Source organism: Argiope bruennichi, chromosome 2 (genome assembly GCF_947563725.1).
Source record: "Argiope bruennichi chromosome 2, qqArgBrue1.1, whole genome shotgun sequence".
Classification (NCBI taxonomy): Eukaryota; Metazoa; Arthropoda; class Arachnida; order Araneae; family Araneidae; genus Argiope; species Argiope bruennichi.
In genome coordinates this window covers 106,626,589-106,653,093 of record NC_079152.1, presented here as the reverse complement: position 1 = coordinate 106,653,093, position 26,505 = coordinate 106,626,589, and the positions used below count along the sequence as shown (strand labels likewise).

General features: G+C 30.1%; 1 protein-coding gene across 3 annotated transcripts in view; it reads right to left on the bottom strand.

Annotated features, from left to right (window-relative positions):
• LOC129961694 (zinc finger protein basonuclin-2-like) overlaps window positions 1–26,505 on the bottom strand; it is a 307,167-nt gene that overhangs the window by 77,912 nt on the left and 202,750 nt on the right. The window contains exon 1 of one of the 3 annotated variants that reach the window (XM_056075236.1): window positions 20,434–20,491. The exons of the other annotated variants lie outside the window; for them this stretch is intronic. The gene's annotated coding sequence lies outside the window, so the exon portion shown is untranslated. Of the gene's footprint in view, window positions 1–20,433; window positions 20,492–26,505 lie in introns of those variants that run through there. 3 annotated transcript variants of the gene reach the window in all.

Genomic DNA, 26,505 nt, shown 5'->3' with positions numbered 1-26,505 from the left:
ACAAGACAAGAAGAAACAAACTAATAAAAGTTGATAGCAATTTTATCCATAGAAATTATAAGAGAGTACATTAATTAATTTATTATCATTATATATTTTGCCTTGAAAAAATATAAAAATTAGATTACCGAGTTTAAAATTTCAGTAAATAGGTATTAAATCAATTCATGGTAAGTTATTTCAGAGAAGTCTACCTGTCATCTGCTTAGCATTTTCAGGATTCTATCCTATCTTTTGATAAAGGATCAACAAAGATCTCAACACACGCAGGTAGGGATTGCAATACCGGTATACCGGGATACCGAATACCGGTATTTTGAGGCATTTGTACAATTTTGTAATACCGGTATTCACAAGTTTAAATACCGGTTTTTCGGTATTTACTAGAAATTTTTAAAATTGTCTCCATTATATGTTCAGGGTCGCTAACATAGCAAAATAGTATACGTTTTTGTTTTTATGTCTCCCTAACGGGTGAATTTAATTAGCTAATTAACGGCTTAATTAAATGCTTAAATCTAAATTAGAGAAACATGGATTATCCCTGAAAGAAGATATTTTATCCATAACGACTAATGGAGCAGCAGTTATGAAAAAAGTTGGAAAGTGTATTGGTGCAAATCAGCAATTGTGCTATGCTCATGGAATTCAATTAGGAGTAATAGATGTATTATACCAAAAAAAATAAAGAACAGAAGAATCCAAATACTGTCGATATAGAAACTTCAGATTCGAATTTTGAAGAGAGTAAGAGTGAGAGTGATATTGACAATGAAGATAATGACAATGTAATTGTTGAAGAAGCAATTGCTAATGTGGATTAAATATTAACCCATCAAGAATTGTTTCCTATAATTTATAAAGTTCGAAAAATTGTTAAGATATTTAAACGTTCCCCTACAAAAAATGCCATATTACAAAAATATATACTAACTGAAAATAAAACAGAATATATGTTAATAATAGATTCTTGGACACATTGGAACTATTTACTTCTAATGATGGAACGATTTTTGAAATTTAGAAATCCAATTCAAAAAGTAATAATCGACTTAAACCTGTAAATTAATTTTTCAGATAGTGAATTCGACTTAATATCCAGAACTGTATCAGCTCTACTTCCAATAAAACTGACTATAGAGGCATTATGTCGGAGAGATTTTAATTTATTAACAGCTAATGCAACAATAAATTTCATGTTGCAGTCATGAAAGAACAGCACACATCACTATCTGAAGAATTATATATTACATTGAAAAATCGCACAGAAGAAAGGCATACCGAAATAGAAAATGTCTTACGGTATTTACATAATTATAATGATTTTAAAAATGAAAAAGAAGAAAAGAGACTAACCAATTCAAATCTGATCAAGTTTATAGTAAATTTTCTAAAAAATTTTTTTACCCACAAACCTATCCACATTCAGAAGAATTCGGTTCAGTTATCGAAGATTATGATGACACTACTGTCGATAGTGAAAAGGAATTGTCTCTTGAACAAAAATTAGAATTAGCGATAAATAAGAAAATTTTAACGAACCAAAATACAATACAGAAATCAGCTATATCCAAAGCCATCCGATAAGAAATCGATTTATTTGAAGATGAGGGATTTAGAGGTAAATACTTGGAAAAAGTATATCGTGCATTGCTAACAGTACCACTAACTATCATAGATGCCAAAAGAGCGTTTTCGACAGCTAGTAATTTTTGCACAAAATTACTTTTCAGGCTTAATAACAGTACAACGGATGCATTATGTTTTTTAAGATCACATTTCAAAAATTTGTATCAGTATCACAGACTGAATAGTGATATTTACAATTTTTTTTGTGATTTAAATAAATAAGTTGTTCCTTTACTTTTTTATGATTCTTTATATACTGTTATAATTTATGTGACATATTATTTTTTGTGATATTTACACTCTCTTATAAAACTGGCAAATAAAACAAAGAAACACCTGTGTCTTGTTTCTTTTTTTTCTTTTTTTTTTTCTAAAATTTCTAATACCGGTATTAAAACCGGTATCCCGGTATTAAGATCTAAAAATACCGAATACCGGTATTGAAATTTTGGTCCGGTATTGCAATCCCTACACGCAGGCCATTGTACTAAATTTCCTTTAGGACTAACAGTACGATTTCGGAAATATATATTTATTTGCTTCTTATACAGAAATCCAATTCTAATTTCTTTCTAGCAACTCCTTTTTCAGCATCTCGAGCCCCTTGTCTTCTTCATCTTCTATTTTCCCCCTCCCTTTTAAACTATCCAGATTTTCTTTTTGCTTCGCCTCATGTTCGTCAGAAAATTTCATTAGGATAAATACCACATTTTCGATTTTTTTTTCTGTAAGAAGTATATGATATGTTGTTTCTACAGCTGCAAAACCATGTTAATTAAACATTAGGGGGTTATAAAGCTGTATTTCCCATTCTTAACTCTTTAACTACATTGCTGATTATAGCTTCTTTGAAATACGCATTACCCAATGGCTCATTAACCTTTCCATCAGTAATGGCATCTCTTGACGATTAAATTTTAACAAGCTAGACCGTAATAGTTTTTTTAAAGATAAGGCACCGAAAATTAAACATTTAGCAGCATCCAAAAATTTCAAAATTCAGTTTCAAAAGTTACCGCATTTTTTTTTTTTTTTTTTGCAATTTTTTAATAAAAATAATATGTAAATAAATATTTATTGTGAAAATCACAATCTAAAGTAGTCGCGTATAGTCAGGAAAATTAAATATTTTTAGGATGTTAAAGGTCTTGGAAATTATATCACGTTAGGCAAAATATGTGAAATTCACCTAAGAATCAATGAAATGATGGCAGACTATGTAAGAATTTAATATCTAGCCGTGTAAAGCATTAGCAATATCAATAAAGTACAGGTACCAAATGGAATGAAAGTAAAATAAGCCATTCTTCATCGCGTTCCAGTCTTCCTTATTACATTTTTGACTCAAAATAAACAGCATTCTATGAATATCGCAGTTTATATTTTTATAAATCAGTTTTACTTAAAGCATGAGATTAAAAAATATTTTTCCTTGCATTCTTTATAATTTTTCGGTATATATTTATACAATATTTGTGGAGAAATATTATGCAGAGTGGAGAATGATATACAAAACATAATATAAAATACATAATATACAAAAAGAACTTGGGCAAAGATAATGTCTTGTCTAAAGAACTTGGGCACAAGGGCAAAGGTAATGTCAAGGAACAAAACCTTATATTAAGTTCGGAAAAATAATAGAAAATAAAAGAAAATAAAGTCGGATGAAATTGCTTGCCACTAAAGATAATGGTGTGACCGCAGTCTAAGCGTCATCAGGTGCACAAGCGGTATATTGAAAGTGAGAATGATAGCACAATAATATTTCTTTTGTGTGATTTAAGAGTTTATAGCGAATCTAATGACAGAGTTAGACAAGAGGATGCAGACGGCGTGACGAAATTCAGAGCGACGACAAGACACGATGGCAGATTTATTTATTTTATTTTATAAATTTGATATAAAATTTTTATTTTATGTCGAAATTATGAATGCGGACCTCGTGTTTTAAAGTTTTATTCTTGATGCAAAATTTGAATTTTTTTAATAACTATTATTTTAAAGACTGTAAACCAATTTTAAAACCTAAGACGTGTTTTTGATAGTATAGTTTACTCAAGTTTGATGAGAATTCATCCATCTTTCTGAAAATAAACATCATGGGGAAATAAGTATATCGGCTCACACAAATATTATAAGACGATTCCTCGCTGCATTGAACTTCTTTTTTGAAATATTGATTCCGATTTTATTTCAAATATGAATGAAAATACGATTGAAAAAAAATTTAATACAGTATAGAAAAAAAAAAAAAGAAGGAAAAAAAAAAAAAACTTTTCCAGCGGAAAATCTCAACATTCTCAGTTAAATATTTATAAGTAATCACCACGTTTCCAATTTTGATTTAATAATCAGTATAAATATTTTCAGGCTTTATCAACAGTGCTTGTTGGATAAATGAATTATGAGATTCCATGATAGACGCAGTTTTAAATAAACTTTAAAAAGGTAATAGATTTGTAACTGTAAGTCACAAAAGGCAAAGCTGTGTAAACTGTATGTCACAAAGCATTCTGTGAGGCCTTTCAGAAATATTAACATTAATATATATAATTCTAAGAAATCTCGGGTTAAAAAATATTACTCAAATCTACAAAATATCTTGTTTTAAGCCAGTTTTCTTTCAGCATGTTTAAACAATATCTCCTTTTCTTATTCATTTTCCAACTTCGCGGACAGGGGAAAAATATGCCAACAAAAAAAAATGTATGCATTTTTTAAATTCATTTTCCAACACTGAGAACGATGGCAAATAAAAAAAAAAAAGAAAAAAAAAATTTCGCAATTCAATTTAGAAAGAGGTGGCAATTAGGGAAAAAAAAAATGAATAAGATTTACTAAAGAATAACAGTTTACTATTGTCTGTTTTATCACAAAAATCTGAGCTCTATTAAAAATATGATTTATTGAAATTGCCGCATTTGAAAATTTTCTTTGAAAATGGATACGATACAAGGAAACGAAGATTAATAATATGTTAAAAAAGCACGAAGAATTAAAAAAAGAATTTATGCTAAATTTCATTATAGCCTAGTTTTTGTCTTGAATAAAAACTTGGAGATTTTAGTAAATTATTTTTGCATAGTATTTAATATTAAAACATTGTATTAAAGAAGATTAAAATAATCTTTTAGAAAAAGTAAAATTTCATTATTAATGTGCCTTATATTATAATTAATAAAAAAATTACAGGAATGGAGTAAAGACTTCCGGCTGCTATGCAATTCGTTATTCGAAACAAACTGAATTTTAAATTTTAAAATATAATTTCTTTATAGTGTTGTTTTTCTTTTGTATTTGGTTCTGAAAATATTTATCGTTAATCTGACTGAAATTACGATGCACGTGCTGAATAGAGCTTCTTAAATAGTAATAAACATTTTCACTCTGTCTTATTATTTCAGATTCTCCAAAATTTGAACGTAAAAGAAGTTTTTAAAAGATCTTGACCTAAAACATTTGCAATAAAATTTTCAGAATATTTATTTAAAATTTAATTTTTGAAATAATTGTTTCAAATTAATTTTATTAGTAAATTATCTAATTTCCCCTATTTATTTACTTTTAAATTTTAAGACAATTATTATTTTTTTTTCTTTTTTCCTTTCCTTAAACGGAAAGTAAGATAAAAAAAAATACACCATTACACACCACAAAAATATAGATAAAAATCAACAATTTCAAAGTATCCTATGTCATATGGATTAATATAAAAAGCTAAATCATTTATTCAACCGCATATCAAATGCAAAAAAAAAAAAAAAAGTCATTCAGTATATCTGTCAAAAATATTAACGCTCGTAATTTCATATAGAAATAAAATTTTTTAAAAAGTAATCTTTATGTTACAATTTGAATAGACAGATCAAATCAACCAGTATCTTTAAAAGAATTAATTCTGGTATGGTAAAATATAAAACAATATTTTACCATACTATACTATAGATGGTGTTATCATAAGATGGAAAAGCTATTTCAAAGCCCTTCAGGAGTAAAAAAAAAAAAAAAAAAAAGAATACAAAAAAAAGAAACACAACGAGATGACCAACTTCACTAGCAGCCTTTAAGGAGTCAACTCTTGTATGATAAGGTACAAATACCTCATCAAGTATTTCTAAGGAAAAAAAATACCGACAGAACAATAGCGAAACTAACTCAAACGCGGTCCGCGGCAAATAGGCGGACAATGCGAGTCAAAAGAGTCCGGCGTGGTGGACCAATCCGAAGACAAAGGCGTGACATCAGTCATTGCGCAGCCCTTTATAATCATCCTGTCGCGAGTGTCAGCCCGGAAAATGGGGGGAGGACAAAACATTCTCCTTTCAGTAGGAGACCATCGTACCGTGTCGGTACACAAAAGGGTTGCGGCCTCCAAAGAGTCTCGTTATATATATAGACTTGGGCAGAACTAAGTAAGTGCCAGCAGTCTATGAGCGATAGACCGTGGAAAAGTCAGCCCCACATTGTAGTGGCCTTAGGCGAAAATATTGGAACTCGTCAGTGGTGGTTGATGTTGGAATTCTTGTTACTTTTGTGATGCTCGACCCAGCAGATGTAACATTATTCAGAAACTCGAATCCTAATTAAGTGAGGTCGTTAAGTCAAGAAGAATAAGCATTTCACGCCTGCTTGATGTTCAACTGAGATGAAACCTTACGATGAAAATCTTTGGTAAATTTGTTTCAGAGCGGCCGTTGACTTCACTTTTGGGTTTTTTGGCATTCAAGGTTGATTGGATATGAATGAATGATAGATTCTACTGTGATAAATTTATGCTTATAGTATTCTAAAAATAATAACAACCACGGTGAAAATCAAAAATAAAATTCCAAAAATACATGTCGAATTTTCAGATCATTTGAAATGGTAAATTTAAAATTGTTCGAATTTTTCTACAGCTGATTAAAATTTGTAAATGCGTCGCATTAAATACATATATATATAAATATCAATAATTCGTATTATAATCTTATAACTATCTGTTCTATACGATAAATGTTTTAGTAAAATTATTTATAAGATTATTATCAGAATAAGAATCAAAAGAAAAATTATAAGAATTTTAAGACTTTTAATTGCTATTCAATAAACAGATAAATAAATATGCAATCAAATCGTTTTTAAAAAAACACGCCAAACATATTTTGATCATTTAAAAATAAAAGTTTTAAGTATTGCAAAAACTATAGCTTTAAAAGTTTATTGCCATTTCAGTTCAGATTCAAGAACTTAAATGAATCTCATTTATTAAAAGTAAACAGTTATTTTTGAGAAACTAACTTAGTTATATGCATTTCCAATCTTAAAGAGAATGCTTTAAAACATTTTAAACATTTATTTTAGCATTCTAACACAAAATTAGCATTCTGAGAAGGATTTCAATATTTTTATGCAACAATAAAAAATAATTAATCTTCCCAAACAAAATACAGTATGGTCCTACAATTACATTTACGACTTTTTTACATTTTTCGGTCGTTTGCAACGCTTTTTATTACTTCTATCAAATTTTCTAAGTTCAAAATGTATTAAAATTTTGAAATTTATAAGGTTTTATGTTTTCCGTCCTTTACATCACATATCAAACAGTCTGACCGTTGCAAAATGGTACTACAACAAACTAGCAACGCTTCGTAAAATTCATCTTTAGGAGAGAGTGAAAACAATTTAAATAATCTTTATGATTTGAAAAATAAATACGAGACATACAGAATGAGATATACAAATAAAAATCAATTTTAGATTGAATATTTCAATACAATTGTGCATTATATCCAAAATAAATATTTGTTAATATTATACAGAATGAAATTGAAATGTAGCATGAAAAGAAATAATAATATTACATCTTAGGAATTCTTCTACGAGCTATAAAAATAACCATATTATATATATATATGTAACATATTTTGGTTTAGAATGCAGGTTCGAAGCAGTGAAGAGACTTTGTAGTTTTAATTTCGTTTTATTCTATTCCGAGTGGCAGGCATAATTATATACAAGAAAACGCAGCGCGGCACACACAGAAGTAAGAAAAGGGAAAAAAGGGACGAACAGATGATGAGTTGCCTTATATAACATAGGATTTCCGGCCAGGCACCAATTCAATACACGTGTGACCTTTGACACCTTTTGAAGGGTAAAAGTATCACTTTCATTTAATACGTAGTACTGATGGCGCATTATTTTTACAAAGGGATTAATTAAACCGAAAGTGGAATTGGATCACGAAATAAGAGAATATTTTAGAATGAAGTTACTATGGGCTAAATTAAGATAAAACCTTGGAAATTAATTAAATTGAAATTAGAATTAAAATATCATTACATTATATATATATATATAATTGCAAAAAAAATTATGATTAAAAAAAACTGCAATATTTTCTTATCAGAGAAATTAAGTTTCCAAAAAGTGAGAGCATATTAAAAGAGCATAAAGATCTTAAACCCTTATGTGTAATCACAAACTCAAGTTGCAACCCAATATTTGATTACCAAACAAACAATGTGGATGAAGATGTATTGCATTACATAGCAGTTAAACTGGAGTAGGATGAGAGGAAGGGGGTTTGAAGAGAGTCTTATAATGCCTCACAGCCATAAAATAGGCATTAAAATATGAATACTGCCCAAAATAATTTTGTTAAAATTTAGCGAAAAAAAAAAGCAAAAAATGGTTACCTTTTCGGTCTTTATTAAATTTCAGGACATCTCAACACAGCGAGTTAGCCAAGCTCATTGAACGACGGAAGTGCCGCGAGGGTCGGCCTTTCGTCAAAGAAAAATTTCATTACAGATCACAACAGGAGGCAAAACTAAAATGTGTCCTGAAGAATGTGTTTTAATTACGAAAGTCAGTCTCACATCTGACACTTGTCGTCTTGTCACGAAATTTTCAAAGGACTTCAATATCCGCAATAAATGCTGCAGGGCAGTCAGCAGTGTAAGGTTCTCACAAATGAATGGATGATAGATGTAGTGTCGAGTTATGTGTTTTTTATTCCTGTAATAACGAGAAGCATTGATAGTAAATATCCTCAATCAATTTCTTGACCAACTGTTTGCTTATTTGTAGAGAAAAGGTCATCAGTCTTTTTCAATTTTAGAGACGCATTGAATTATTTATATATATTTCAAAATAATATTATGAATAAATTCCATGCAAAATCTTTCATATTTTTCATACTCAATTATCACCTTGTTATCAATAGATTTCATTTACTTCATATAATATTATTTTATTATTTTACTCATTATTATTTTCGAGATGTATGTATGCATGTGATGTATGTATATTAATGGTTCAAATTCATAAATCAAAAGCTTATTTATTTCATAATGTAACAATACAATCAACTGTTTAAAGAATTCACTGATGTGCGTGGAAGAAGACAATTATCTATTTAGTTTTTTTTATTGTCACTATCATCATTATTATTGCATTCGTTTTACTTAAACTGAGGTTCATCCTATTAAAAATTCCACGACAGCTCAAACATGAACCAAATTAGATTCATTTTAATTTTTAAGTAGCATTTTTTCAAATCAATCAATAAACAAAGGATTCCCTCAACACTTTCTGATTATTCTTTTATGAAACGGAATATAAATATTTCTATATATAATATTAATAATATCAAAAGTCATACTGACAGCTTCTTAATAATAAAAGAATTCATTTTTATACGAGGAAATGACTAAGATATGAAATATGTTGAGGGCAGAAAATCTTCAAATGGTAACAATAATTCGCGCGATGAAAGAAAATTTAAAAGATTCCTTTAAGAACAATTTTATTTCATAAATATATTGCATTTAAACATATAACTTAATCTTGCTATACTATCATATTGTACTGATTTGATCATATGAAATAAATGATATCTGCCTACTATTAGTAAACTTTATTTCACATAGAATAAAAAATATAATTAAAGTTTTTCCCCCTTTTTTCGGCAAGCAAATAAACTGTTTACTTTCTTCTAAAATAATATAAAATTATAGAATTGCATACATTTTACTTTAAAAACTATCAAATTTTTTTTTAAAAAAAAAGAAGATTAAATTCATTTTCCTTTTATTTATCAGCGTATTAAATAAGATAAATCAGATATATAACACAATAAATAAAATTAAAAATAACTTACATCCTTATAATCATTATAATTCATAATAAACCCGAAACCATGCAACCATGAATATAAAAACATTTTATGGGCACATTAAAAACCTTACAAACATAATGATCCAAATCAAGGTATTACCTTCTTCATCCTCGCAAAATCGCTTTCAATGTAATTCAAGCCAAGCCTCAGAAAGCATCAAGTTCTAAACAGCGAGCATCTAACACCTGAGAAAGCATCCTGGGTCCATCAATAAAATGGTTTACTAGGTGTTACCGTTGAAGGGGGGGGGGAACAGAAATGGAAAACCTATCATTAATGACCATAAAGCTCGTCGGGTCACTTGCTGCCTAATGAGTTTATTGACTGGGTAGTTCTGGGGCCCGGCCAAGGGGGCCGATCAGTGCCACGCCCTTATCGCGCCTTTGAGGAATCTCACTTCAATGGAGGAACATGAATCATCTTCGAATAAGATCAAACCAACTTCTTAATTAATTTATCTTTCTTCGGCTTGTGTGCCGTTACAGAAAACACTTGAGGGCTAGCTAGTATCGACGAAGGCGATGAGATACGGATATATACACCTTATGATCGATGGCAATTTCTGTACAGCTGTGAGAATGTCAATCGCCAATTGTGTATTCCAGGCACAGACTCAGTGTCCTGTATGGAATAAATTTACGATTAATTGCGAGTTATAACTCAAAAATGTAGATTTAAGACATAGAGTAAATATAGCGTTCTGTATATGAAGAGAATTTTTTTTCCTAACGGAACTTAAAGTTAAGCCTTATCTTCAAATAAAACAACAGAACCGATCAAAGAATGATCATATATTAAAATACTTCTTGATAAATAGTAGCACTCATCTGGCCAGCCAATTTAGTTAACTGTAACAAACAGATTTTGGTGATATACAAATTATTAAAAAAAAAAAAAAAAAAAAAAAAAACGCTTTTGAAAACCTTTTTACGGAAATTTGATGGCTGAAAATGATAGTTTTTCTATTTAGAATAGCGAAAATGTACGCAAAACAATGTTTTTGAAATTTTGCAAAAAGTATTCACAAACATTTGTATTAATGCGAAATGCAACTTAAAATTAATAAAATTTCATCAAATTAAAAATGAATATTTTTGAAGTAAATGCACTTTCATAGTAAGTTACATAAATCTTTCCACTGTTCTCTCTTTTAAATTCAAATGCTTTTATGAAGACCTTTGAAAGTCCACTTAAACAAACCAATTTAGAAATTTCAATCTGAATTATACTTTTCAATTATTAAAATTATAATCTTTAATTTCACAAAAAAATGCAACTTTAAATATATTCTCTGATATCATAGGAATAAATTTTAAAAGACAATAGCAAACTACCATGTACTCTTCTCAAAAATATATCTCATTTTAAAAAATTATTCGGACTAAAGCAGACACAAAACGGTCAACAATGTATTTTAAGTTTCCTAAGAAAAAAAAGAGAGAATAAAGCAGAAGATACGATCGAAATTTAACATTCAACAAAGAAAATCCTCAAATTGTAGCGCACAATGACCTTTTCAAATGTGAAACTAAATGCCTTTCTTTTATTACATAAAATGACTCCCATATATTTACAAAATTGCTTCATTACACCAAAACTCGCCTTTTTCCCTTTCTCTAAGAAGAAAAATAATAATAATAAAAAAGCTTCGCATGCCTCTAGAAAAGTTTAAAAAGGATGTATACCTGCAGCATTATTTAAAGTTAAAAGTCCTCTCCTGTTCTAATTACTTCCACCGACTTAAAAGAAGGAAAATATTTCAAAGGCCAATATCACAAAGAAAGTGATACTCACAAAAGAGTTCGCTTAATGAGAACTAAAGTCATCAAGAAAACTCTCGCTTCCTGGCTTTTTGCTACGACAGGTATGCTGGATACACATATAATCGGACTTTCTCCTCTGTGGCGGCCTCATTTTAATGTATTACGGAACATAATGATTATAAAAGCGACCTGAACAATTACTACACGCCAATTTTGCACCACGGCAATTTTTTGTTGAATTAAAAAATATAAGCGAAAGTTGCCGTATTCTTTCTTTGTTGTTTTTAATTGAATAGTTTCGCTGACAAGTTTTTCTTTTTATGGGGGAAAAAATAACATTAAAAGTTTTTAAAAATGCTTGCTTTTTTTTTTTTTTTTCTCCCCAGCTCTTCTGTTAATGAATATTTTTTGGTCTTAGACCGGTCTCAAGGTAAATGGTATTTTGAGTTCTTCTAGAGAGAGGTTAAGCGTTAAATGAAAAGGGCAGATTTCATTTATCCCTTGACAGATAATGAAGAAAGCTTTTCAACTAATTTTACAGAAAAGAAAATACAGATGTACCAGCTTTTGCTTAAAACAAAATAGAAATTTTTAGTGCAAAAAATAGGTATATATTTATACAATCATTTTTTTTAAACTTTATACTTATTTCATTTTTTAAAAAAGGTCGGATCACAGTATTTCTTTCCATGTAACAGTTCAATGATTTTATCTCACACTTTATTCCCTCTTTCCTTCATTCATACTTGCTATAAGCCCAAAATATAAGAAAAATAGTTACGTTTGATAAGTATTTTACATTTACTCTCTAAAATTTTGTTTGATCTGTCATGTCTCATTTAGGCAGCTAGTAAACGTACAGTGCCCGAAAAAATTATAAGGACACGCGAAAAATCTCCAAATCTAGAAGCCTTGTTTACAGAATCGTATGCAAATTTTTGCAGCAAAAATAGAAGTAAAACTAAAATATTTTATGCCTAAAGTAATTAAAATTTTCAATTTTAAATCTGCTAAAATTTAAATTTAGATTTTTAAACCTAAATGAAAACGAAAAAAAGTATAAGGACATTGCTTTTTCTCCAGTAATTATTTAAAAATTTGCATATTTGAAAGCATAAAATGACAATTCCGAGTTAAAAGATTCATTTGCGAAAAGAATTTCCCACTCGTCGACTTTCAGTGTGATTTTTTAAACGATGCCCAAAGGAACTCAACTTTCTGACTCTGAAAAAGGAAAAATTGTTGCTTTTCGAGAATGTGGATTAAGTGGATGGGAAATTTCAAAAAGAATCAAGAGATCTAAAACGGTGGTTTATAATTTTCTAAAAAATCCCGGGATGTATGGTATGAAAAAGCGAACTGGGAGACCAGAAACTCTCACTCGTCGACAAAAAAGAATGATTGTAAGGAGAACTTGCGAGAAAAGAGAAACCACAAATGAAGTTAGACAAAATTTGAGTTTACCATGCTCAACAAGGACTGTTCAAAATGTTTTGAGTAAACATCCTCAAGTTTCTTATGGGAAATTAGTGTCACGCCCCCCTCTTACAAATCATCATAAGAAAAGAAGAGTTTACTTTGCCAAAAAATACATTTCTCTTGGTCAAAAGAGGGCTGATGTAATTTTTTCGGACGAAAAAAAGTTCAATCTTGATGGACCTGATGGTTTTCGTTATTTTTGGTATGATCTGCGAAAGACCAAGGAAGTGTTTTCCAGGCGTCAATATGGTGGTGGCTCGGTTATGGTATGGGGCGCTTTTGCGGCAAATGGAACCACTCCAATTGTATTTATCAACCGTAAAATGAATTCGGACAGGTATGTTGATAAGTTAGGAGAAAGTTTGTTACCTGAAGCGCCACTAATTACTTCAGGGGACTATATTTTTCAGCAGGATAATGCTTCGAAACACGTTTCTGCGAGTGCAAAACTCTTGTTTGAATTCTGTAAATTTGCTTGATTGGCCGGCCAGAAGTCCCGATCTTTATCCAATCGAAAACTTATGGGGACTTCTAGCCCGAGAAGTTTATAAAAACGGCACACAGTATCAATGTACACAAGATCTTGTCGTCGCTATCAAAGACGCTTGGGAAAAAATATCTGTGGACATTTTAAAAGATCTTTCAGGATCTATGACCTCTCGGATTATTCAAGTGATTGAAAAAAAAAGGTAGTTTTCTTGATTATTAAAACATTTTTTAAGTATTTTACAACATGTCCTTATAATTTTTTCCGTATTTCCTTTAATGTTAAATTTTGTAAAATCAATATTTTGAAGCTAAATTATGTTTTTTATGTGGTATAAGTGTTATCACAAAATTATGCAGCAGAAGTAAGAAATATAAAAAGTTCATTTAGGCGAAATGGAAATAAAGCATATTTTCATGCAATTACATGTTGTCCTTATACTTTTTTCGCGCACTGTACAAGCTTTATGACTATTGTGTACGTACTTGTATGTACACTCCCGAGTTTATACCACGTACACTAGAATATAAGATGAATAATAAGATTTTCTTACATTGTAAATCTATTTCTTTGTAGTTCAAGGAGAAAAAAAACATTTTATAACCCTATTATCGATTTTTAAAATTAAAATTTGCAAATGAAAAAGATTTTTTCTATGACTAAGCAACAATTCAAAGTAAAATGACAATTTATAATTAGTTGTTCTCAATCTTTTATTTTATTATGATCATATCCCTAAAAAAATAATAATGATAAAGTTTTCAGTCAGTCTTAAATAATGATATTAATGCTAATAAATTTTTAAATTCTTGCCAATATCAAACATTATATGAATATTTCAGAACAACTTCTTCAATTATGAGTTACTAAAACATTAAAAATATGGTGAAAGAATGAATTCTTCAATATGTAGCAAAATAAAATAATGGAGAAAGTCATAGTAATCAAGCATTTTAAATAAAATATAGCTAGCATCTACATTAAAGAAATTTTATCATTTTTAAATAATTTTATTAAAATGAATTTTGTGTGCTCTATTTTCATACCAAATTGAAAATTAATGTGCAACAATTTCTTCAGTTTAAAACAGGAGAGAAGCGATTATTATTAATATTGTCTTATAAAAGGTCATGAAAATGTAAACACTGGATTATGTATAATACAATCCATTCAGATCAGTGGATATGACCTGTAACTGATTGAACTGCTATAATACAGTCCAATCAGTCCATAGCATAACAGATTAGCCGACACAGACCTGAATTTTGACTACTACTTTCCCAAAATGAAACAATATTCCCGATTCAACAGTTCCGGATTTCTCCATATTTTGCATTCCAGTGGCTTCCTTTTTCTGGATCATTTTAAATATTCCTATTTCAACTTCGTTAAACTTTACATTTTATAAATGCATATTTTTTAAGAAAATGAAGCAATGTTAACAATAAAAATACACAGGATTCTCCGTCAGACAGTTCCAGTGGGAAATAAACAGCTCGCGTACCTTGACTTACAACCTCCAGGTTAGGAAATAAGTCGAGGTTCACATGACTTCCTACACATTCTCTGCGATGCTTCTTGACAGTCGAAACCTATGTGAATCGTTAAATGCCATTCGGTCTATCTATAAGTAGGCTGCACAGGAAGCGAACTTGACGGGACTTCCCTTTTTTTAGGATTTTTCCAGGCCTACTAACGAGCAGCGCCCCGTTTGAAGTCAAGCACCCAAGAGAGCCCCGGTTAATGAAGTAGCGGTCAAGTAAGGACATTAACATAATAATGAGAACGGAAGTGCAAGGTGGAAGATGCAACCCTTAATGTGGCATGTGGGTGGGGCCCCTAATCGTTCACAGGAATAAAAAAGACAAGGAAATAATCTTTCTATTTCAAAGTGCAAACAAAGGTTGCAAAAGTCTGGGAGGCCCCTAGGTTTCTTCCCTGAGGAGTGATTGATGTTAATTATGTAAAAAGAATTAAGATGCTAAACCTCCGCATTTTTCGAGACTGACATCAGAAGCTTTCCGAGATAAGTAAGAGTAAAAATTATTGCATTTGGAGTGTTATTTTTTTGCCCTTCAAGTCAACGTTATCTTCTTTAATATCCGATTGATTTGAATTATTAGCTTTTACGTAAGTTATAAGAGTATGCTATGTACGTAAGTTATAAGTGATTGTACCGAAATATTTCAAACAGTAAGAAATTTCATTATTTTAAATTAAATATTTCGATAATTTTGTTTCATATATAGTTTATATGTATTACATCAAATATGAAAACAAGCTGCCTACGATAGAGTATCATTCATTTGCTAACTTACATTTCCTTTTAAGTTCATGAACCAAGCTGCCTACGATAGAGTATCATTCATTTGCTAACTTACATTTCCTTTTAAGTTCATGAACCACATCAAACATTGTAAAAGCAAATCAATTGATAAATTAGTGTATAAATAAACACATTGTGCCCATGCATACAGTCAATATACTTTAGAAATAAATATAAGAAAAATTATTTTACGTATATTGCCTGAATAATACAAATGCTCAAAATATACAAGTACAACTGTTAACAATACATCATATCGTCAATACTAAAACGACAAGCGATGGCAGATACCATTTAACGCACCTTTAAAAACAAACAAACAAATCGGCACTTACAGTTCTTAAAATTAAGTAAAAATTATGTCTATTGTCAATATTTCTACAGTTATTTTGTTCATATATATTATCCAGTTATATTTTACATAATTTCTGCCGAATCAGACTTTTAGAAGTGAATAACTTAAACGTTCGTAGTTCAATTTCATATTAAACGATTACATAGAGCTCTAAAACTATGTTTCCAATCAATTGCTGTACCTAATCAATGCTATAAGTAACACTAAAATCTTCTGGTCCACTATTCTACCATTTGAAAAAGTGTTTTGTAATCTATGTTCTTACCAGAGTCCAAATTGAAACGACCACCCAAGTCAACCATAAGCATATTTACTTTTTCATATGCATAAGAAACATGGGACAAAAAGTCACTTTTCACTGTTATCACTGAATCACTTTTCTTTAAACTGTTTCCTCCTCTCTCTCCATAAAAAACGATTTAGGTAGGGTAAGCAGCAATACAAAAACCCACAGAGGCTATTCCAGAAGATTAAATAGACCACCGAGTCACCGATGGGGTTCAATAAAAGATACATACAGTATAGTTGGATGCACAATTATCATTCAAACGATCCTTGAACTGATCTTTGCGTGAGAATGTCGCAGAGATCAAATCCGATTTGAAGGACAGGGACCCTCTACTTTGTCCCGGTTTTATACACAATAAAAGGCAATTGTTAGCACAAAGTACTGATAATAATGAATGAAAGGCATGGTTGTATGTTGCCTATAGGAGCGTCTTTGCATGTTTTTGTTGTTTGTTGCGCACGTGTTCAAAAGTTGCGTGCATTTCACGTGGTTAGTAAAAAAAATTGTATAACATTCTGAAACTTATTATATTCACGACAATATTGCATTATTTAAGATATTTACATGATTTGATATTAAAGGCAGCGAAGAAGGAAAAATGAGATTTTCCTATACAGCAGTGAAATAATGACATTTCATTGTAATAAATGAATAAAATTTTAAAAGAGGGCCCAACATCAAGTCGCAAACATCATAACATGATAATGTTTTATGCCTGAATCGGTTATTATTTTTAATTGCTTTCAATTATATAAAAGCTTGCTTTCAATTATATTATATATTTCAATTATATGTACTCAAAAAATAATACCAAGTATTAAGTAGAAATCTGGTGAATAAAAGAATGAAAAATAATGCTAAAAAAATATGTTTAAAATCCTTCTTTTTTTAATTTAAAGGATGAACATTGTACTGTAATAAAATTAATATGACTAAAATGTTTAATGTTTTTATTTTAAAGATGTTAAAAAGCGCAACAATTTGCTCTGGAGTTATTAAGGGAAAGCGTTAAAAATCTGATTAATTTTTAATTAAAGATCGATGAAACTTTTTTTCCAAATTTTATTAATGTATATCTGATATTCAAAAAGTAAGTTTATGCAAAATTTGTTAATTCATGTTTAATTATCTGATCTGTAAGGCGTTTTAAACAATTTTTCCACCATATTCATTGCACTGAGGATGTCGCAGTTTATACAGATAGTATAGTATGTTATACTATAAACACCTAATAATCTTGCAAAAAATAATTTTCAGCTTAACAAACAGTTTGTTAGGTTAAAAGTTAATTCATGAAGTAATTTAATATTACTTGTTATTAATATCTTTATAGGCACTCACTAACATTATCATTTTGCCATGCTGCTTTCATATTACACATTTTTCAACGCAATGCTTGTAATGTCATTTTCGACTTTATTTTTACTGTTGTAAAATTCAACATAGATATATTTTTAACAGATTCTATTCTTTAACTTTCTAAGTTGAATATAAATAATTTTTATATATACGCCAATTGAGCTTCGATAGTTGGTCAAAAAATTCAATAATATGCAGTATTTTTTTAACACGTTAAAATAAACAATTTTACTCAAATCGTGTTTCGAATCAACCCATTCAGTTGTCTGCTAAGCAAATTTCTCCTCTTCTCTTTCTCCTCTTGGTTTAGTTGTTTAGATTATCCGCGATTTTGAAGAATATTATTAGTAATCGAGTTAGAATGAAGAGTTGAGAATCCGAACTGAATTAAGATGATTATTAACAACAACAACAAAAAATGGAATTTAAGAATTTAATATTATTAATAATTTAAATATTTTTCTTATGTTTTCAATCGGATTACAATTATTCAGCCAGTAGCTTGACAAGGGATTTTCAAAAACGTCTCAGGATTAGTGATATTCAAACGCGATTTGTTGGGATAAGTGCACAATTTATTCAATACCAGAAACGTTGGCTCTAGCGAAAGCTTAGAGCAAAATATGAAATGTGGCCTACAGATAAGAATTATAGAGGATTCGATTAAAGAATTATAGATTTCGATTATTTTTGTGCTAAAAAAATACAAACACATTCTTAGTCATTAGATGCGAAGATAAAGAGTTGATAACTTCAAATACAGATTATACTTTTATTAAGCCAATAAATAGAGTAATTTTATGCTGATTTTAAACTCAGCAACATTTGCTTTCTTTATGTTTATTCTACTAGCACAAATACAATGCAACAACAAACAAGTAAATAGCACATATTTATGAAGAAAATATAGGATTCTGCCGCAAGATCATAAACTCAAGACATCTTTGGCAGAATACATTTTTTGGAACCCATTGCTTTAGACTTTTTAATTAACTCCAATGGATTTCACTATTAAATAAAACTTCCTAATTTACACATCACTATGTAATAAAAATGACGTAACGCACATTAAAGCAAATTTCATAAAATCTGCACGATGAAATCAAACTACCTATATTTATGAAATCTCTTTTTCTTCGAATCAAATTTTCAATCCTGAAACATGCGTTTAAAATACTAATATCAATAAATTGTAAAATAATTAGCACGACGTATAAAATTTTGCATTAAAAAATTAAAACACCGATATTTTATTCTGCAGTTGATTATAAAATACACGTTACAGAAATAAGGAAAGATGAAGACGATAAGTGGCAGGTAAGAATGTCTGGACTTGAGACCAGACCTAATTACACTTGGCGGGAAAGAGACATCTATTATAAGAAGCACAAGTAAGTGAAAAGAGGTAATCGATGGTAGCCACCAGGTACTTTCCTTCCTCACGTCGCCCATGAAAAGGTAAAACTAAAAAAAAAAAAAAAAAAATTCAAAGGAGCTTTTATTAGTGTTCTCTTCAGCCTTCTACAGCTATTCGATTACTGCTTTTTAATTTTCCTTCATTAACAAGTTATTTTTAATAGAAGAAAATAAAATAGGTCTTCACGAAATTATTTTTTAATCAAATATATCAATTTGAATACTTAATTTGTCTACTGAAATAGAATTACTAGAAGGCTACTTCTATGTTGAAAGATTTTTAATAAACATTTTATATTTTGTAATATTAAAAGAATAATTTGATTATGATTTAATTGAATAGAATTTTATATTTTACTAAAATAATAAGAGACATTAAAATTATATGAGCATATTTCTTGCTAATAATCCTTTATTACTCCCTAAAAGAAAATAAGTCCTTTAAGATTTTGCGATGTATAATGAACATAAAATTTACCCACAAATGACCATTAGCTAGATCGATTTATTTAACATATTAGTTATAACATACTATAAGTGCAATAAAACAATAATTTTAATATATAATTAACGTTGGGCTACATATCCTAACTTCATTGGGTAGTATGTTTAACAACTGTAGGGAAGAATTATAGCACATTATTAAAATGTTATATGTAAAATATCAATTCCCTCCCTACCGAATTTGGACCTATTTACAAACATTGCATCCAAATAACAGTTTGAAATTCTGATATTGAACAGTAAAATATAAGCAAATAATCTTATAAATACTAAATAATGCATATAACGATTTAAGTATTTCATACAATAAATTGTTGCATACGGAAAACAGAAATGCTCGAAAGTGAGTAAAAGACATGTATTAATACAGGTATCTATTGCAAAGCAGCCGATATAATTTAATAAATTATTTACCAATTTCGTAATCCAAATTTTCATCTCAGTAAATTAAAATGAATCTTTGCAATTAAAATCAAAAACTTTATGAATAAATTATAAATACTTGATTTATTCGAACTCAGCAAACAAAATAAACTTGATTTTTAGTTCGAAAGTAATCTATCTCAAAATATAAAAAGGAAAACAAATGTGTTATTTCTCAAAAAGTATTTCTCGATATAAATTACAGAAAAGAAAAGAAAAAAAAAAAACAATACCCTCCCATCTGTTTTACTGTATCAATTTCTCTTGTCAATCAAGGACAAATTCTTGGAAGGAATGATAGAATGCCTAAATCCGACGAGGAAGACATTCATTTCACTTCGAAAATTTTGGTCTTCCTACCTAATTTAAACCTTTCCAAGCCACACATACACGCCACTACAGAAATGCACATACAAAAAAAAAAAAAAAAAAAATCTTTCCTTCTTTTTCCCCATTCCTGTATCGAGAGAATAATAGCTTGTTGGAAAGAGGCAGGGGAAATAATCCTTTATCCTGCTCAGGTTTTTATGGTGGCGAAGATAAAAGGGTCTAGAGTCCTTTTTCGCCGCGCAATTTTTCGCGCTCAACTATAAAGTAGTGTGGAAGAAAAATCCTCCAACGGAATCATTAAGCCACGAAGGGCGGCTCACCTCCCATATAGACATGTATATGCACCACTCCAAGAACTAAACGAAAAAAAAAAAAAAAAACTTTGCTGGGAGGGGGCATCCATTTCTCTGGACCCAGGATAGACAGCGAGTACTTTAAAAAAGTGTACATACCACGACGCGGAATAGTACGAGGGGATATATGGGTTTTTAAGTCCTCTCGACGCATCTCTTAAGGGACACAGAGGGTTTAAAAAATAGGACAAGAAAGGACTTAAATGTGAAAAAAAGTAAATAAATGTAGTGAAAGACTTTGCCGAAGTACTCTCTGTCAATTTAGAGCGCCGCAGACTTTCTCTCTATTCCGCTGCTGTGGGGAAGACGATGTGTAGGGATAGAGAGGGGGAGAACTGCATAAAAAATTGATTTGCACGTGGCTCTGCCACGATAAATCTGAATTCCGAAAATGCCCTGTCAAATTGTCCACAAGGGAGACACTCATCTTTCAGGTCTTCTTCCAGAGATGCTCAAGAAAAACAACAGAAAGAAAACCCTAGGTTCTGGCACGATAGAGGGAAGGGGGAGGGGGAATCCCATTTCGGCAGTGCATTTCAAAAGCAGTGTATGGGTCTAGTTCAAGATGGTTAAGACTTAGAGAGGGATGGGGGGGGGGTTCTTTGAAAGGTAGCTAGGTCAATGGGACGACCACCTAAAAACAAAGAGATGAATAGGAAAGCGTAATGGAAAGAGGGTCGGGGGTTCTACAAACTGGGAGGGTGGATGCAAAAAAAAAAAAAAAAAAAAAAAAATGCAGCTATGGATGTCCTGGATTCTTATAAATCTATCAATCCTTGCTGAACCTCAGACCTTTCCCTTCTGCAACCCCGAGAGCAGCCTTATGCAAATCTGGATAGGAAGGGATAAAGTTGACTCAGGGGAAGGTCATCATTAAAGTGGGCTTAAGACTGTGTCCAGCAGCCCTCCGCTTTTAATTGCTCCTATGAGATGGGTGATAAAAACAAGTTTTAAAATGGAATGAGTTTTATGGTAAAACAGCGGATTATTTAAGGAAAGAAATAAGCACGGTAGGGATGAAAAAAAGTTAATAAAAAGACCCTAGATTCTACAGAGGAAGGCAAAAAACATCATAGGAGATATTCAGTACAAATTAAATTCCCATCTCATTACTACCTGGAGGTTTTTAAGCCAGTTTCATAGTATTTTTTTCGGTAATTAGCCATGACCTAATCTTCATCAACTAAATTGGCAGAAAAAACTCTCGAATTACATCTTTATAAAGGATTTCGAAAGCGAAAGAAAATGAGATTTGAATTACTTTATTCCGGTAATTTCTTTGTAAGGTAAGAAGAAAAACACACAATGGTTACTGTACTATTCCCCTTCTCTTCATGACACCATTTAATCTCTGAGAGAGCCGAATAAAATCGAAATGTCTTCTGGTAGCTCGGGGGGGGGGTATAAATAAGACAAACGAAGTTTTATTGGCATCAACCGTTACCACAAAACACCTCCAATTCTCTGAATTAAGAATTTAACAGAGAAAAAAAAATTTAAGCATAAAGTAACATTGACGTGTAATTGAAAGATTTATAGAAATTCACTTCAATTCCATTCCTTCTGTTTTACGCTGAATTTTATATTAACTGAGAAATTTATTTCATTTTTTTTTTCACTATTCTATTACGCCCTTCCTAAGCGATAACTTACATGGGGTAAATGAACATTTTCTTGATGGTAATTGGTAATTTCGTTCATGATAAATGCATTGAAAACTGAAACTCTTTTCTAGAGATTCAGTAACCAACAACAATTTTCAATACTGTTCATCCATTGTTACGATCTCAATTATTGTATTATAGTAAAGAGCATGGATGTAAATTATATCAAAAATAATTTTTCTTTTATTCCTGAAGCGTAGCAGTAAGGCTAGAATAAGGCTAAACTAAATGAAGGTCATTTCCTCAGATCTATAAATGGTAACAGAGCTTAACTAAAATTGAATAAACGAAAAATGCATACAATAAACAACTGAATTATCATCACCTTGACAAAAAAAAGCATGTTGTTTGCCAAGTATATATATATATAGAATGAAAGTTTTATTTTGCTAAGAAGAACACACATATCTTTTGGACCCTGGTGAAAATATAATAAAGTATGGAAATGCATAGAAAATATATCATGTGGTTTGAATTTTAACTTCAGCAATTACTATTTTTAAAAAAGTCTTCATCTTCCAATGGTACCAGATATAATTGTTCGCTTTAGAAGTACTAGAATTAATTTGTCTGAAGTGTGGAACCAATTTTTATCTTTGTTAATTACCTTAAAGGAATATACAACAAAACAGCACCATTTTTTTTACATCATTTTATTCTAGGAAATTAACTAAGTTTCAATACAAAATTCCGCGTATGAAATGATCATGATGAGGGGAATGTAACAATCAGTTGCTCTTTGGTCCTAAGCAGATGATTTAAGACGGTCTTTTGTCTTTGCGGTTTGCGTGCCACGCACCGCGACTAGCAGCAGCTACTAGAATTGCAAGCTGCTGCTACTGGATTACGAACTGATGACCTTTTCATCTAAGATCAGAAGCGAGAAAATAATTTAAAGCTCCATTGCTGGAGGACATTCAGAAGCAACAGGGTAAAAGGAACTCGGCTCTTCAGGAAGCCTCCAGTTTACTAGGGATTAAGGCGCTGTTGGACATGAGTATTTTGTTCCGTAAAGTGGTATTAATTGCGGCATTAAATGCTTCAAACATGAAACATGGCAACACGAACACATTTGGAGTGTGATAACCTACTCCTTCGTCTTTTATAATTCTACTTTAGTACTTTGTTTTTCGCAGCCGAATGCCAATTTTTTTTATATAATTATTTGTTATCTTTTTTTGTTTCCAGATTTGACACGCACCGAAAACTGCACACCGAATACTTCCATGAGATTTTACGGAGGGATTATTATTGAATATTAAATTCATAATTTTTTGATGAGAAAATCTTCTTTATTATCTTCCATGAATAAAGTAAAATAAAATGACGTGTAAATCCGCTTTAAGTTTAATTTCAAAGAAAAACAATAAACTTAGGTACACAACTCTTTCACAGTGTTATGCAGTTACATTAGGTCATGAACAAGTAATGCATATACACTAGAATATGTAATTACGATTATGCAGTTTTTTAAACATAAGAAAATATGTTACATGAAGATACATGAAAAAAAATAAGCTTATAGGCAGTAGAAGCACTTTAGCTAAAACACTTTTTGTAGTAAAAAAGAAATAGTTAATATATTTTGTTTTTAATTCAAAGTATTATACTTCTCACAAGATATTTTAAGCGTATATTCGGCTGATGAACATTATTTATTTTGGGAAATAAAGATATATTCGGGAATTTTATTTGATAACTTGTGATAATTAATATAAGTCTATTCAGATGCAGTTATTTACACTAATAATTTCTCGCACGAAAACCGAAATATATTTTATTTTTGTAATATATCAATAGAATTTAAAAAAGCGCTACTAATAAATTATAAGACAAGCAAAATAAAATAATTAATTTACCATGTTTCTACAATAAAATTCATAGAAAAATGCTTAAATTTATAAATGAAATTGAATTTTATTTCGAGCGCATATTTATGCCAGCACAGTCGACAGAAACTTTGACAAGAAAAAGCGTTGACCTAAACAGTTCACCCTATCCCTCCAAAAAAAAATTTTTTTTTGTTCGATACTATTAAATTTAATTAATATCGTGTTTTACAATAATAAAATCAATATAAAAATGAAATGCAAATAAATATAGTTAGATTTAAATATTATTTTCCGATCAAAATTAGTGATTTCATATTCAAAACGGCTTTTCTTGATTGAGTCAGTAACGGGATATTTTTAATAGTTCAAATATTGCTAAATCTGAATGCTAATGAGTAATTAATTATTATAAAAATAACCAGAAGAATCAAAATGAGATCAATAATCATGAAAGGGGAAAAAATTTTAAATGAACAATAGCATTATTAAAGTTACTTTACTAGCTAATTTTACTGCTCTAATTTCTTAATATATGGACTAAAAATATCGAAAAGATGCATTGTCAGACAATGGATTACAAAAGATGGGAACACAAATATACCAAATAAATAATTTAGTATTGATTTGTATTTTACAGAATTTAAAGGCCGGTTATTCAGAAGTGCAAATATATATTTTAAAATCTGTGCAGGATTATAGTTTTGTTCTTCAACATATACTCCAAAGATGTTCTAGAGATATATGAATAAGTGCTGGTATTGATGCTAGGTGCCATGAAGACAAAACGTTATTGCGATTGTGTCACTTTTTAAAGCAAAATTGAATGGCGTAGGGTAAAAAAATGTCTTGCCATGATAGCTAATTAATTAGGATTAAACCACTGGCAACAACTGAAGGCGAAAAAAATATTGTGCCTAGGCGAAGTTCATCTCTACTGCACCACTGATCCCACAATAAAATTAAAATTCAAAGTACAAAGACTTCATTTTAGGTCTAAATACTTTCTGCCCTTTCTTGCTTATAAATCTAAATATTTAAATAAGCATAAAATAAAAAAAATGTTATGCTTAATTATATATAACAATATATGTACACAAAATAACGATTATTTTGCTAAATCCCACTTTTCTACATTACTACATTAAACGATAATTTTATATGCGGAAAAATAAGAACAACTTTCTTCGTTAATGCATCCACACAGAAGAACAATGTATCTTTCATACGACTCATCTCTAATGAAAGAAAAAAGAAATAAATGAAGTGGAAAAAAAAATTGCAACACTCAATGTAACGTTTAAATTATTAAGGTTCGGTGCGACAAAAACGAGACCAAAACAGAAAGCTGCTTCAACGGTCGTAAACATAATACCATCGGCAACCTCTTTACAAAAAGATAATGCAATAAATGTCTGTTGTATTTCACTCTTTCTATTTTTATGACGATCGAGTGTCTTGTTATTCGTGTCATCCGAATTCACATGCGATTGAAGTAAGGCTTAAAGCTCGCCTTAGGCGGGATGGATGAATCATTTATTAGAGGAAGACTTTTTCTTCCTTCCTAGGAACGGTAGAAAAGTTTTACAGTTTATTAGATCCATGTGTAAATGACCTTACTAGTAAGAAAGTGTACCACGCATTTTGGGCTAGAATTAGAAGAGGGAAAAAGGAATAAAATGAGAAGAATCGAAAAACTTAATTCTTTCTTTCGATACATATATCGATACCTCAAATTAAAAATAAGTTAAGTGGACTTCACAAAAAGTAAAAAAGCGTGAGAAGTTTTATTGAATATACTGGATACCGTTACAGATGGAATTAAACGTCAGTTTGAATGTGTCACTTTTTAAATAAAAATATGATGGATGATGCTAGAAAAATGTCTTGCCCTAACAACTACTGCTAAACCACTGGTAACAACTGGAGGAGAAAAAAAAAGGCATTATATCTGGACGAAATTTATCCTTATTGCGCCACTGATCCCAAAACACAAATTAAAAAAACAGAAAAAACAGAAAAAAACAGTAAACTCTAAAATTTCTGAATATTGACAATTTAAGTCGAACCAGTAAATTTTCTTTCTGTCTTTCAAAAGCTAAAAAAAAAAAAAAAAAAAATTAAAAATA